We start from the raw sequence: 14,709 nt of genomic DNA, 5'->3' as shown, positions 1-14,709 counted from the left end.
GCCTTCAGATTAATCTTCCTAAAATAGCTCTTGAGTAAAATCTTACTTTGTTTTAAAACTCTTTACTTTCTGTTTAACAAAATATAAACTCTACAAAGTGGCAAAATCTGACTCCAAGCTACCTGGCTAAATTTTTCCCTCGTTGTATTCTTCCAGGATCCTGACATACTAACCAAATGTAATTTTGGGGGGGCTTGCCAGATCTCAGTGTCACTTCCAGAAACAGGGGATAGCCCCCATTGGTTTTGAGTTTCAAAAACTTTTCTTTCATGGGAATCCTTTTAATTTAATTTATCATGCATCTTCAAGATATTTTACCCATCCTGTTATGCTCATGAATTTCTTCCTCTGAACTTTAAAGCAAAAGCTATTGATCTTTATAAAAGCTTTCTATTTTCTCCCCAAACATTTAACCTTCCCTGTTATAATAGGAATCAAGGTAGTTATCAACTTTCCTGAAAGTAAATAAAAGTGAAAAACTCAGGAAGAAAAACATTTACATGCATAAACTTATCTCTATAAAATGTTATCTAGGTACCCATTAATGATCTTATTTAATCTTGAAAACAAACCCTATGAAGTATCATTAAAATATTTTACAGATAAAGAAACTGGGGAAATTAACTTACCTGTCCAAATGTACAGAATTATTTAGCAGTGAAACCAGCATCAAAAAGAGGTCTCCATTCCCATATTTTATGGTTTGGGCTTTCATTGAAAGACATTGATAGTTTTTGATCATGAATCACATAAATAATGCCTCTATAGTGTTAAGCTGAATGCCTTTGAGGAAAGAAATGTGATTCCAGAATTATGTTCTCTGGAAGTTAAAAAATTACTAGTTTACTGAAAAGGAGAGGGGTATGGATATTGACAATGTTACTAATCCTAATTCATGGAAGTGAACACTCAAAATGTTGACGACTCATTATATACATAGTCTGAGGCTGAACAGAAGAAAAGAGCAGGGTTTAGTTAGAAATGGGCCTCTTGAGTACTCTCAGTGAGTTCACAGCTATTGAGATGATTGAAATGGAAAGTGAAGTGGAGTGGCAGACCAAGACCATACAAATACCAACTAGGACTTACATGATGCTGGCTTAACTGCAGGATGCTTAGTCCAGTAGCTTCAAGACAAGCATAGACTAAGGTAGGAACCTGTGCAAAGCAGGTCAGAAAGGCCTTAAGGAAATTTTTGCAAAATTTGCAATATATAAGATATAAAGTAACAAGTAGTTGAATTACCTAGTAGCATTTATTTGATTGTCAGGCAAAATATATATATGATGAAATAAAAGTTGAACTGGCTAAATGTGTATTTTATTAACAATATTTATGGATTATTCATATCTTGATTTTTTTAAACAAAATATGAGGTTCCCCAGAAACATGGTCTTAATGGGATCAAATGACTGTATAGTGGTACAGTGGACAGTGTATTAGTCCATTCTCACACTGCTATATATATTAAAAATACCTGAGACTGGGTAATTTACAAAGAAAAGAGATTTAATTGGCTCATAGTTCTGCAGGTTATACAGGAAGCATGACAGCTTCTGGAGAGGCCTCAGGAAGCTTTCAATCATGATGAAAGGTGAAGGGGGAGCAGATACAGCTTACATGACAGGAGCAGGAGGAAGAGGAGAGAGGAAGAGGTGCTACACACTTTTAAACAAACCAGATCTCATGAAAACTTTATCACAAGAATAGCACCAAAGGTGAAATCTGCCCCCGTGATCCAATCACCTCCCACCAGGGCCCCCTTCCAACATTGGGGGTTACAATTAACATGAGATTTGGGCAGGGACACAGATTCCAACTGTATTCTGCCCCTGGCTTCTCCCAAATCTCATGTGCTTCTCACATTGCAAAATACAATCATGTCTTCCCAATAGTCCCCAAAAGTCTTAACTTTTTCCAGCATTAACTTAAAAGTTCAGAGTCTAAATTCTCATCTGAGACAAGGCAAGTGCTTTCTGCCTATGAGCCTGTAAAATCAAATACAAGTTAGTTACTTCCAGAATACCGTGGGGTTACTTACAGGCATTGTGTAAATACTCCCATTTCAAAAGAAAGAAACTGGCCAAAAGAAAGGGACCAAAGGACCATGCAAGTCTGAAATGCAGTAGGGCAGTCATTAAATTTTAAAGCTCCAGAATAATTTCTTTTGACTCCATGTCTCACATTCAGAGCACACTGATGCAATGAGTATTCTCTCAAGACCTTAAGCATCTGCACCCCTGTAGTTCTGGAGGGCTCAACTCCTGAGACTCCTCTCAAGGGCTGGTATTGAGCGCCTGAAGCTTTTCCATGTGCAGGTTGCAAGCTGTTGGTTCATCTACCATTCTTGGGTCTCGAGGATGGTGGCACTCTTCTCACAGCTGCCCTAGTAGAGGTTCTCCATATGTGCTCCACTCCTATAGTAGGCTTGCCTGGGCAGCCAGGCTTTTCCATATATCCTGTGAAATCTAGGTGGAGGCTCCTAAACTCCAACTCTTGTGCTCTGTGCATGGGCAGGCTTAACACCATGTGGAAACACCCAAGATTTATGGCTTGCAATCCCTGAAGCAGCTGCCCAAGCTGTATATGGGGCCTTTTTAGCCACAGCCGAAGGTGGAATGGCTGGGATGCAGGTAGCATTGCCCTGAGATTCTGCAGGGCTTTGGGGCACTGGGTCTGGCCCAGGAAACCATTCTTCCCTTCAAGGCCACCAGGTGTGTGTTGGGAGGGGCTGCCTCAAAGGTCTCTGAAATGCCTTCAAGGCATTTTTCCCTTATCTTGGCTATTAGCAATTGCATTTCTTTTAGTTATGCAAATATATGCAGCCTACTTGAATTCCTCCTCTGAAAATGGGTTTTTCTTTTCTAAAGAAAACACATGGCCAGGCTGCAATTTTTAAAAAAATTTTTCTGCTCTGCTTCCTTTGTAAATACAAATTTTAGTTTCAGATCACTTTCTTGCTCATGTATATAAGCACAGTCTATTAGAAGCAGTCAGGCAAAATCTTGAACACTTTCTGGCTTAGAAATTTCTTCCACCAGATACCCTAAATCACCATTTTCAAGTTCAAAGTTTCACAGATCCCTAGGGCAGTGACACAATACAGCCAATTTCTTTGCTAAGAAACAAAAATGTCTTTTGCTCCACTTCCCAATAAGTTCCTACTTTTCCTGTGAGACCTCATCAGCATGACTTTCACTGTCCATCTCACTACCAGCATTTTCATGTGAGACCTCATCAGCATGACTTTCACTGTCCATCTCACTACCAGCATTTTGGTCATAGCCATTTAACAAGTCTCTAGAAAGTTCCATATTTTTCCTCATTCCCTGTCTTCTTCTGAGCCCTCCACATTCTTCCAACCTCTGCCTATTACCCAGTTTCAAAGCTGCTTCCGCATTTTCAGGTATCTTTATAGCACTACCCCACTAGTTGGTACAAATTTTCTGTATTAGTCCATTCTTGCACTGCTATAAAGAAATAATGTAGACTGGGTAATTTATAAGGAAAAGAGGTCTAATTAGCTTGCTGTTTTGCCTGCTATACAGGAAGCATAGTGGCTTCTAGGGTGTCTCAGAGAATACTCAGTCATTTTAGAAAGTGAAGGGAAAGCAGGCACATCTTCGAGGCAGAGCAGGAGGAAGAGGAGACAATGGGGAGGTGCTATACACTTTTAAACAACCAGATCTCATGACAACTCTATCACAGAAACAGCACCAAAGGGGGAAATCTACTCCCATTATCTAATCACCTCTCACCTGGCCTAATCTCCAACGTTGGGGATTACAATTCAACATGAAGTTTGGGTGGGGACACAGATCAAAACCATACTAGACAGTAAGAAGGTTTTAGAGTCAGACAGACCCAGTTTATATCCTAGTTTGCCTTTTAATAATCAGTTAATCTTGAGGAATTTACTGAACCTCTTGGAGGCTCACCTGAAAAATATAAATAATAGTATTTATGTTACACGATTATGCTGAAAATTGTACATAACACATGTAAAACACATAGTGTAGTACCCAACACTTACTAACTTCTCTGCTGTATCTCCAATTGTGTTATAGTATATTCATAAAAGGCCCGTGTCTGAAACAAGTTCATCTTAAATACCCTGAGTCTTAAACCCTATTTACTTACTCCACCAAGGTTCTAAATCGAGCTATGCAACACTGACCTGGATATCCAGGATTAGGGATAATACATATGCAATTTGATCTGTAATGATAAGAGAGGAAGTCTCTCCTTTTCAAACTTTTTATAAAACTATCACAGTACAATAAACTATAGGTTTCAATAAATTCTGGAGAACATCAATCTCAGGTTTTCATATCAAAGACATATTATGCTCACAAATTGACAAGGAAATCATTCAGTAAGTATTTGAACACCTGTTTAAATGCTAGGCATTGTTTATAATGCTAGGAATATATCTGTAAGCAAAACAGACAAAACCCTTGTTCTCCTGGAGTTGACATGCTACTAGGAGACAAACAATTATAAAATTAACAAAATAAAAAAACAAGTGATATTTTTAGAAGGTAGCAAGTGATATGAAAAAGCATAGTAAGAAAATGGGAGTATTGATAGGAGAGGGCTGTTGCCTTCAGAATACCATGATTCTGAGGGAAATCATTATACTCTAAATGTTCTAAACTTAGATTGTGATGGTGGTTACACAACTCTGTCTGTAGCCTGCAGACTAATGCCACTCTTTTTACTCCAGATGTCCACTTTTTAATTCCCAGAAACTATGAATATGGTATGTTAAATGGTAAGGAGAAATGGAGGTTGCAAATAAAATGAAGGTTGTTAAACAGCTGATCATAAAACATAGAGATTATTTGTGTGGGCCCAGCATAATCACAAGTGTCTTTAAATGAGGAAGAGAAAAGCAGAAGAGTCAGAATCAGAGAAGGGGTATCAAGGCAAAGAGTCTAGCAGCCATTGCTATCCTTGAAGATGGAAGAAGGGGGCCATGAGCCTCTAGGAGTCAGAAAAGTCAAGAGACTGGATTGTATCCTGGAGCCTCCAGAAAGGCACTCAACCTGATCAACATGTTAACATTAGTTCAGTGAGACAGCTTTTGGAATTTTGACCTTAGAATTGTGAGACAATAAATGTGTGTTTTTTTAATCTACAAAATTTATGTTAATTAGTTACAGTAGCCACTGGAAAGGAAATAAATATACTGTGTATACACTAAAATTCACTCTGTGCTGTATATTTTCAGTTGGTGAATTTAGTGGAATTAAAATTATATCTTAACAAAGCTCTTTTTTAAAAGTAGGGTGGTTATGATAGAAGAATTGAGAAGCAGAAGGTGGGTTAGTATCTTTTAGATGAAGGCATTGAAGCGTGCACAAGTTCTGATAAAGTCAATCATCCTGATTGCTCTTAATGAACAACCATATGCAAAGATGAGAAAGAACCAATGCAAGAACACTAGTAACTCAAATGGCCAGAGTGACAACTGACTGCACCAGTTCTTCAACAAGAGTTTTTAACCAGGTTGAGCTGGCTAAAATGACAGAAATAGAATTCAGAGTATGGATAGAAGAAAACATTGTTGAGATTCAGGAAAACAGCAAAACCCAATCCAGGGAAACTAAGAATCACAATAAAATGAAAGATACAGGAGCTGAAGGATGAAATAATCAGTATAAAAAAGAACCTAATGGAACTAACAAAGCTGAGCTGTCAAGAATGCATGAATTTCACAATGCAATCCTAAGTATTAATAGAAAACAAATCAAGCTGAGGAAAGAATCTCAGTACATGAAGACTGGCTCTCTGAAATAAGATAGTCAGATACAATTTTTTTTAAAAACAAATAATAAAAATAAATTAAACCTCCAAGAAATATGGGATTATGTAAAGAGGCCAAATCTATGAATCATTGTTATCTTAGAAAAGGAGGGGAGAAAGGAAACAACTTGGAAGACATACTTCGGAATATCATCCATGAGAATTTCCCCAACCTTTCTAGAGAGGCCAACAGTCAAATTCAGGAAATGCAGAGAACTCCTGCAATATTCTACACAAGAAGATCATCCCCAATACATACAATCATCAGATTTTCCAAGGTCCAAATTAAAGAATATTAAAGCCAGCTAGAATGAAAGGGTAGTTTACCTACAAAAGGAACCCCATCAGGCTACCAGTGACCCACTCAGCTGAGACCCTATAAGGCAGAAGAGACTGGGGGACTATATTCAGAATTCTTAGAGAAAAAAAAAAATTACTAGCTGAATATTTTATATTCAACCAAACTAAGCTTCTAAAGAAGAGAAATAAGATTCTTTTAGAAAAGCAAATGTTAAGGAAGTTTGATCCCAGAAGACCTGCCTTACAAAAGATCTTGAAAGGAACACTAAATATAGAAAGGAAAGACCACTGCCAGCTAATAACAAAAGAAAACACTTAAATACACAGATCAGTGACACTATAAAGCAATTATACAAGCAAACCAGCATAATAACCAGCTAACAGCAGAAAGGCAGGGTCAAATCCACACATGCTAGTGCTAACCTTGAATGTAAATAGTCTAAGTGCCACAGATAGAAGTCATAAAGGCCGATATTGAGGGGGAGGACTCAAGATGGCGCTGTGAGAACAACCCAGGATTGGAGCTCTCATTGAATCCGCAAAAAGGTGAGTCCGAGCTGCATTTCCAGACTGATCTTTGTTGCCCACAGAACGGGGAAACTCCCAAGTATAGAAAAGACACGGGACGCCAGGCAGTAAGTCTGCCTGGCGAAGCCGGCAGCCGGGGCGGCGGCGGCCAGCCCTACCCAGCAATCCCCACAGGGCGCGCTTGTCCGGGTGCCCTGTTGAACCGGCAACCTGAGATTTGAGAGGGCTGGACTTGAGACTGAACGAGACTTGGACAGTAGGCCAGCCCAGGGGATTGCAGGGACAGAGCGTTCGGGATACCCAGTGGGACGAACAAAACCGCAATTTCAAACTATCCCGAGCAGACAGTCTGAGATGCTCTGTGGGGGAGGGGCGTCCACCACTACCGAGGCAACCCGCCCCAACTGAGATACATGCCCACTGCTGACGCAGCCAGCCATTGCCGAGGCAACCCGTCCCTACTGAGATACACGCCCACTGCGGACGCAGCCTCCCGTTGCCGAGGCAACCCGTCCCTACTGAGATACACGCCCACTGCTGATGCAGCCGGCCATTGCCGAGGCAACATGCTACAACGAAGAGACTCTGCCACAGGGCGTGGCGGAGACCACAGCAGAGCCTGCAGGAACAGGACGAATCACACAACAGCAGGGCAGAGACTCGGCAGGCAAACAGTGGCTAGTCTGCCTCCTAGCTGGGCAGGACACCTCAAAGGACACCGAAAAATAAAGCCCGAACCCCCCAACACAGAGCATTTGAGAAAAAAAGGGTTTTTTTAATGAGCTCTGTTGCAGCAGAATCAAACATAGCAGCCTAACAGCCCTGAATGAACAACAGAGCTCACAGCTCAGAAACTGAGCTCCTAAAAAACACAGACTATCTCTTCAAGCAGCTCCCTGACCCCTCTATATCCAAAAGACTGACATTTGGCAGGCATCATCCTGGGACAAAGATAGCAGAAAAAGAAACTGGTAGCATCCCTCGCTGTGCCACAGCTGCTACAGGTGCACCCCAGACAAGCAGGGCCTAGAGTGGACCTCAGCAGTTGTACAGCGAAGGGGCTAGGCTGGTAGAAGGAAAACCAAGTAACAGAAATACTTCATCATCAACAATCTGGGTGTCCACTCAGAGACCCAATTGAAAAGTCAGCAACTACACAGACGACAAGCGGATAAACCCAAAAAGATGGGAAGAAACCAGCGAAAAAAGGAGGAAAACACCCGAAACCAGAACACCTCGCCTCCTAGAAAGGACCAAAACTCCTCACCAGCAAGGGAACAAAGCTGGACGGAGAATGACTGTGACGAAATGACGGAATTAGACTTCAGGTGGATAATGAGAAACTTTTGTGAGCTAAAAGAACATGTATTAAATCAATGCAAAGAAACTAAGGAACTTAAAAAAAGATATGAGGAAATGATAACAAGAATGGATAACTTAGAGAGGAATATGAATGAATTAAAGGAGCTGAAAAACACAATACAAGAACTTCACGAAGCATGCACAAGTTTCAATAGCATACGCAAGTCTATAAACGTAATTCACCACATAAACAGAACCAAAAACAAAAACCACATGATTATCTCAATTGACACAGAGAAGGCATTTGACAAAATTCAACAGCCCTTTATGCTAAAAACCCTCAATAAACTCGGTATTGATGGAACGTATCTCAAAGTAATAAAAGCTATTTATGACAAACCAACAGCCAATATCATACTGAATGGGCAAAAACTGGAAGCATTCCCTTTGAAATCTGGTACTAGACAAGGATGCCCTCTTTCACCACTCCTATTCAATATAGTTCTGGAAGTTCTAGCCAGAGCAATCAGGCAAGAAAAAGAAATAAAGGGTATTCAAATAGGAAAGGTGGAAGCCAAATTGTCTCTATTTGCAGACGACATGATAGTATACCTAGAAGACCCCATCACCTCAGCCCAAAAACTCCTGAAACTGATAAGCAACTTCAGCAAAGTCTCAGGATATAAAATCAATGTGCAAAAATCACAAGCATTCATCTACACCAATAACAGACTTAAAGAAAGCCAAATCAAGAACGAACTGCCATTCACAATTGCTACAAAAAGAATAAAATACCTAGGAATACAACTCACAAGGAACGTAAGGGACCTCTTCAAGGAGAACTACAAACCACTGCTCAACGAAATCAGAGAGGACACAAACAGATGGAGAAACATTCCATGTTCATGGTTAGGAAGAATTAACATCGTGAAAATGGCTATACTGCCCAAAGTAATTTACAGAAACAACGCTATCCCCATCAAGCTACCATTGACTTTCTTCAAAGAACTGGAAAAACCACCATGAACTTCATATGGAAACAAAAGAGAGCCCACATAGCCAAGTCAATTCTAAGCAAAAAGAACAGCGGGGGGCATCACACTACCGGATTTCAAACTATACTACAAGGCTACAGTAATCAAAACAGCATGGTACTGGTACCAAAACAGAGATATAGACCAATGGAACAAAACAGAGGCACCGGAGGCAACACAACATATCTACAACTATACAATCTTTGATAAACCTGACAAAAACAAGCAAGGGGGAAAGGATTCCCTGTTTAACAAATGGTGTTGGGAAAACTGGCTAGCCATGTGCAGAAAGCAGAAACTGGACCCCTTCCTGACACCTTACACTAAAATTAACTCCAGATGGATTAAAGACTTAAACATAAGACCTGGCACGATAAAAACCCTAGAAGGAAATCTAGGCAAAACTATCCAGGACATAGGAGTAGGCAAGGACTTCATGAACAAAACACCAAAAGCATTGGCAACAAAAGCCAAAATAGACAAATGGGACCTAATCAAACTCCACAGCTTCTGCACGGCAAAAGAAACAGTCACTAGAGTGGATCGGCAACCAACAGAATGGGAAAAAATGTTTGCAGTTTACCCATCTGACAAAGGGCTGATATCCAGAATTTACAAAGAACTCAAACGGATTTACAGGAAAAAAACAAACAAGCCCATTCAAAAGTGGGCAAAGGATATGAACAGACACTTTACGAAAGAAGACATATATGAGGCCAACAATCATATGAAAAAATACTCATCGTCACTGGTCATCAGAGAGATGCAAATCAAAACCACATTGAGATACCATCTCACGCCAGTTAGAATGGCGATCATTAAAAAATCTGGAGACAACAGATGCTGGAGAGGATGTGGAGAAAAAGGAACACTTTTACACTGTTGGTGGGAGTGTAAATTAGTTCAACAGTTGTGGAAGACAGTGTGGCAATTCCTCAAGGCCTTAGAAATAGAAATCCCATTTGACCCAGCAATCCCATTACTGGGTATATATCCAAAAGACTATAAATCGTTCTACTATAAGGACACATGTACACGAATGTTCATTGCAGCACTGTTTACAATAGCAAAGACCTGGAATCAACCCAAATGCCCATTGATAATAGACTGGATTGGAAAAATGTGGCACATATACACCATGGAATATTATGCAGCAATCAGAAATGATGAGTTTGTGTCGTTTGTAGGGACATGGATGAATCTGGAGAACGTCATCCTCAGCAAACTGACACAAGAACAGAAAATGAAACACCGCATATTCTCACTCATAGGCGGGTCATGAAAAATGAGAACACATGGACACAGAAAGGGGAGTACTAAACACTGGGGTCTATTGGGGGGAAAAGGGGAGGGCCAGTGGGAGGGGGAGGTGGGGAGGGATAGCCTGGGGAGAAATGCCAAATGTGGGTGAAGGGGAGAAGGAAAGAAAAGCACACTGCCATGTGTGTTCCTATGCAACTGTCTTGCATGCTCTGCTCATGTACCCCAAAACCTAAAATCCAATAAAAAATTAAAAAAAAAATAAAAAGAAGTCATAAAGGCCAGGCACAGTGGCTCATGCTTGTAATCCCAGCACTTTGGGAGGCTGAGGCAGGCCAATCACAAGGTCGAGAGTTCAAGATCATCCTGGCTAACATGGTGAAACCCTGTCTCTACCAAAAACACAAAAAATAGCTGGGTAAATTGATGGGTGCCTGTAATTCAAGTTACTTGGGAGGCCGAGGCACGAGAATTGCTGGAACTTAGGAGGCAAAGGTTGCAGTGAGCTGAGGTCACGCCACTGCACTCCAGCCTGGGTGACAGAGCAAGAATCAGTCTCAAAAAAAGAAAAAGTCACAGAGTGGCAGACTGGATAAAAAAAACAAGACCCGGCTGGGAGCTGTGGCTCACGTCTGTAATCCCAGCACTTTAGGAGGCTGAGGAGGGTGGATCACAAGGTCAGAAGACCAGCCTGGCCAACATGGTGAAACCCTGTCTCTACTAAAAATACATAAATTAGCCAAGTGCAATGGTGAGTGCCTGTAATCTCAGCTACTCAGGAGGCTGATGAAGGAGAATCACTTAAACTCGGAAGATGGAGGTTGCAGTGAGCCAAGCTCACCACTGCACTCCAGCCTGGGTAACAGAGCAAGACTGTATTTAAAAAAAAAAAAAGCAAGACCCAAGGATATGCTGTCTTCAAGAGACCCATCTCACATGTAATGACACCAATATGCTCAAAATAAAGGGATGGAGGAAAATTTACCACGTAAATGGAAATCAGAAAATGGCAGGGGTTACAATCCTAATTTTAGACAAAATAGACTTTAAACAAACAAAGATCAAAAAGGACAAAGAAGGACATTACATATCGGTAAAGGGTTCAATACAACAAGAAGAGCTAACTATCCTAAATATTTATGCAGCCAACACAGGAGCACCCAGATTGAAAAAGCAAATTTTTAAAGACTTACAAAGAGACATAGATTTCCACACAGTAATAGTGGGAGACTCAACATTCCACAGTCATTATTAGCAGATCATTGGAGCAGAAAGTTAACAAAGATATTCAGGACCTTACCTCAACATTGGACCAAATGGATCTGATAGACTTCTATAAAACTCTTCACCCCAGAACAACAGACTATATATTCTTCTCATTGCCACATGAATATACTCAAAATTGACCACAATTATGGACAGAAAACAGTCCTCAGCAAATGCAAAAGAACTGAAATTATACCAAACACACTCTAGGACCATAGCACAGTACAAATAGAAGTCAAGACTAAGAAAATTGCTTACATGGAAATTAAACAACATGCTTTTGAATGACTTTTTGGTGAATAATGAAATTAAGGCAGAAATCAAGAAGTTCTTTGAAACTAATGATAACAAAGGTACATCATACGAGGATCTTGGCTCTGTCATTGTAGTATGAAAGCAGCCGGTGATAAAATACATAACTGAGGGATCTGTGGGGATCGCTCCCATGTGAGGGCCTTAGGAAATGGGCCTCGCTGTACGGTGAGCTTGAGCCCGGACACAGATCCCGGTTGGGGGAGTCGAGCTGAGGAAAAGCAGGAACTGAGAGAGGAACTATGTTATTCAAAATAATTAACAGACATTACTTTATGGATATGAGGACTTGGGAGGCGTTGTGTCCACTTTCAGCTCCCTATGGTTTATTGCTTCATTGTGTTCATTTTGGATCCTTGATACATTCGTTGTAAAATATTAACTTAACTATTTACTGGGCGTAACTTACTGGGTGTAACTTACTTACCTTGACTTATTGGGCCTAACCAGTAACTTAAGTATTTACTGGGTGTAACTTACTGGGCATAATTTACTGGGCATAACCTACTTACTGGACGTAACTTACTTACTGGGCGTAACCTACTTACTGGGCGTAACTTACTTACTGGGCGTAACTTACTTACTGGGTGTAACTTACTTAGTGGGCTTAACTTGCTTACCTTGTGACTTGACTTAAGTATTTTGATCTGATGTAAACAACATTAAGCAGAAAACTATATAATGGAACCTATTGCAAAAATAAAATTGCTGCATGAACATAGCTCATGTGGCCCTCCAGACCTCGCTCTTTTCTTTCTCCTTTTTTTCCGGCACACGCTCTCTTCCAGGTGTGGGATCCTCACTGGACAAGATTCCCGGGCTCACGTTCAGTTCCCAACACATAACCAAATGATTGTGTTTCAATGAGACTTCATTTACAAAAAAACAAGCAGTGAACTGGACCTGGCCTATAAGGATAAGAAGTATATTCTGTTGTTTGCTATATCCCCAGTACCTAGCACATTCCCTGAAACACAATAAAAACTCCACAAACATTAGTTTAAGCAATAAAAGACATTCAGGTGGGGCTGTGCACAGTGGCTCATGCTTGTAATCCCAGCACTTTGGGAGGCCAAGGTAGATCATGAGGTGAAGAGTTTGAGACCAGCCTGGCCAATATAGTGAAACTCTGTCTCTACTAATAATATAAAAATTAACGAGGCATGGTGGGATGTACCAGTAGTCCAGCTACTCAGGAGGCTGAGGGAAGAGAATTGCTTGAAACTGACAGGCAGAGGTTGTGGAGAGCTGAGATAGTGCCACTGTACTTCAGCCTGGGCAACAGAGTAAGACTGTCTCAAAAAAATAAAAATAAAAATAAAAAGATGTTCAGGCACAGCCTTGCCAAGAAAATGACCTTGTTATGATCATAAAAAATTTTGTGCAATTTAAAAGTTACCTTCTGTGCAGTCTTTTAAAGCAATCTTCAGTCCCTAAAATCTTCTTCTTTGCTCCTGTTTAAATGTAAGCATCCACTTTAATGGCCTGACTCAGTTTTCCTAATTTATTCTGCCCTGTGAGTCAGTTGTTACAAAGATACATGAGGTCTGTTGTTTAACCAGCATACTTCTAGCTGTGACCAGGAGTTGTAAATATTCTTTTCGCTTTACATTCAGCCGAGATGGAGTTGTCCCTGAGATCAAGCCTATGCATTGTGGTTATTGAGAGTCTGGTATTTATTGACCATCGTTGTCTCTCTGCTGTGCATGGAATTTGGGTAAACGCTGATTCATTTGGAGAGTTATCATTTATTTAGATTCATTTAATGGAGTTTCATGTGGTTTCTCGGCCATGGTTTACTTCCTGAAATTATGAACGGGAAATCAGAAGGTTTACGAGAATTTTGGCTTGTACCTTTGCCAGGTAATGAGTAAAACATGGTGTAGGGGATAAAAAGCTATGATTGTGGGAGTCACATCTTTTAACCAGACATTGTCAAGATGTTGAGCCAAATTTGGTCAGATGAGCAAGTTAATCCCTGGGAAGTCTTACTACTTCTGTGTTATTTGCAAGAAAAGGAAAATAATAGAAAAGATGCTTATATTTTTTAAATGACTCCACAAAACCATAATTATTTCCATTTTTTCCCAGGTTTAACTATACCTTATGAAGTAACAGGAGATTTTTACTTGGTTTTGAGTATTAACAAAGTCCAGTAAAAAAGAGGCTTTAAGACTCCATCCACCCTTAACTGGCCACGCAGGCCAGACATAGTGAAAGACAGCATAGCTTGCCCCTGGTGCAGAGAGATCTGACACCGACTGGGCTTGCTGCAGAACTTCCAGCTCCCCTGAGCTGAAGTACTGCCTCACGGTCAAAGGGATTTTCAACTATTTGTGAGTTACAAAAAAAGCCTCTTACATTTTAAAGTTAAATGCAAACCAAAGGAAAGTCAAAGTGGTTGGTGAGAAGTTAGAAGAAAATGGAAGAGTTGAGGATTAGAAAAACAGCCATTAAAAAAAGGAGTAAAACAAAAAAAGTCCAGCCTGGTATCATGGCTCATGCCTATAATCCCAATACTTTGGGAGGTTGATGCAGCCCGATTGCTTGAGTTCAGGAGTTTGAGACTAGCCTGGGCAACATAGCAAAGCCTCATCTCTACAAAAAGTACAAAAATTAGCCAAGCATGATGGCCTGCACCTGTAGTCCCAGCTACTCGGGAGGCTGAGGTGGGAGGATTTCTTGAGCCCAGGATATCAAGGCTGCAGTGAGCTGAGAGAGAACATAGAGCTGTAGGAGGAACAAAATAAATCCTTATGGGAAATGAGGGGAAGAGGTGCAAATTTCCACTGCCAATCATCTCCCCAATTCTCTACTTTGTTCCATAGCATTTACTGCTTTCTTTTTATAGTTTCCTTCCAAATTCGAAATTTTGAGGTTTCAAGGTTCTGTGACTGGG

The sequence above is a fragment of the Callithrix jacchus genome, chromosome 7 (genome assembly GCF_049354715.1).
Source record: "Callithrix jacchus isolate 240 chromosome 7, calJac240_pri, whole genome shotgun sequence".
In the NCBI taxonomy this organism is placed as follows: Eukaryota; Metazoa; Chordata; class Mammalia; order Primates; family Cebidae; genus Callithrix; species Callithrix jacchus.
The sequence above is the reverse complement of the archived record's forward strand: the minus strand, read 5'-3'. Positions refer to the sequence as shown.